At 42.6% G+C, this 1,766-nt stretch overlaps 1 protein-coding gene across 2 annotated transcripts in view; it reads right to left on the reverse strand.

Annotated features, from left to right (window-relative positions):
* The window catches only part of LOC126388292 (schwannomin-interacting protein 1-like), a 12,701-nt gene extending 11,451 nt beyond the window's left edge, over positions 1 to 1,250 (reverse strand). Inside the window, exon 1 of one of the 2 annotated variants that reach the window (XM_050041333.1) lies at positions 634 to 1,250. The gene's annotated coding sequence lies outside the window, so the exon portion shown is untranslated. The remainder of the gene's footprint in view (positions 1 to 633) is intronic. The other variant, XM_050041332.1, reaches the window with a different exon arrangement.
* Positions 1,251 to 1,766: the final 516 nt, after the last annotated feature.

Genomic DNA, 1,766 nt, shown 5'->3' on the forward strand with positions numbered 1-1,766 from the left:
TGCTCCGTTTGAACTTCAGCAGCTCGTCTTCACCATGTCTACATGACTAAATGTTAATGAGCTGCTGACACCTGATTGGCTGATTAGCTGTTTACATTGATAAGCAGTTGAGCAGGTGTACCTAATATAGTGGCTGGTGAGGGTATATACTTTAATTTAAGAATTTAAGTTACACCACAAACTAAAACACATTAATTTCTCATTTAATTGTCCTTCATTTTTACTTTGACATTGATCCTTTATGAACAGTGTTATGATGTTAACTGTTAGTATTAACAATATTTAATAACAGGTTGATGTGTGGTGCAGATAGTTTCAGGTTAAACATGACAAACACATTTATCCAGACTATTCAGGCCCACACACACATACACACACATAACCATGAGACTTTATGAAATACCATCATAAAACAATATGTTTTACATGTTAGTGGACACAGATGATGATGATGATGATGACGTTTAAATCATATTTAAATAAACTGTCAGAAGTGTGTTATGTGTCTTCTCTTCACAGCTTCATGTTAAATAACTTTAATTTGTTCTGTTTTCAGCTTTAACTAAATAATCTCGGTTAAAGTTATTTAAAGTGTCCGGTTGGAGCTCCGTGTGTCTGCCCGCAGTTGTTTACCAGCAGCGGGACTCTCGGAGGGTTTCACCCACCTTCAGTCACATCCAGACGGCCCCGGAGCCCCGGATCCCTCCGACATGTCACCCCGCCGCTCGCTGAAGCCCGCCGCCCTCGCTGTGTGTCCTGACCGCGGCGCGAGGCTGCGGAGCTTTTTACACAAACATCACAGAAAGGTTGGTAAAAAAAAGTTTCCTCAAAGTGTCTAAACTCCGTCTGACGGAAGGCAGGATCTTCCTCTTCCTCCTCCTCCTCCCTCCTCCTTCCGCTCTTCCCACTTTAACCTCGGCCGAGTAACGGAGGGTTTGAACGGTGAAGGCAGCACCGAGACACCGGAGCCCGCGGCCGGCGGGAGTTACCCTGGCTGTACTGTGTGTACCGGACCGTTTGTACGAACTGTGACAGCACAGTGTGGCGACATGAAGGTGACAACATGTCGTCTTTCCCGCCACCAAAAAAAAAAATGGAAGCATAAGGAAAGAAATAAGAGGCCAGATCCAGGGCCGTACACACTGACGTCAGGAGACCATGTCCCCCCCAGGCTGTAGGAATATATGATAGATGGAAAACTGATATATAGTGTTTACATGTTCTCCCAAATATAAAATATGTATTGTGTTATATGTTCACTGCAGTATATACATCAGTAGAATAAAAAAAAGAATAAACATAAGAAATATGTTCAGTTATGTTCATTATATGTTGAATAAATATAGAAACTCAGGAGGTGTTCGTGAGAATTAAGTCGTATATTGAAGAATATTTCACAGCTGAATAACTGCACCAATTATTGCACCGTTAAAAAAAATTTAACTGTTCATGAAGTCACTGTTCAACAGTACAAAGTTCTGTATATTTCTACAGTAAATATATACAAAAAAGAAATTATTGGTAAATACACAAATGCGATGTAGAGATAATTGGTGCATTTACAGCGTACAGTGGTGCAGTGGTTTGCACTGTCACCTTACAACAAGAGGGGTCCTGGTTCAATCCCAGGAGGGAGCCCTTCTGTGTGGAGTTTGCATGTTCTCCCTGTGTCAGCGTGGGTTTCCTCCGGGTGCTCCGACATGTTCTCCCTGTGTCAGCGTGGGTTTCCTCCAGGTGCTCTGACATGTTCTCCCTGTGTCAGCGTG

Source organism: Epinephelus moara, chromosome 3 (genome assembly GCF_006386435.1).
Source record: "Epinephelus moara isolate mb chromosome 3, YSFRI_EMoa_1.0, whole genome shotgun sequence".
NCBI lineage: Eukaryota > Metazoa > Chordata > Actinopteri > Perciformes > Serranidae > Epinephelus > Epinephelus moara.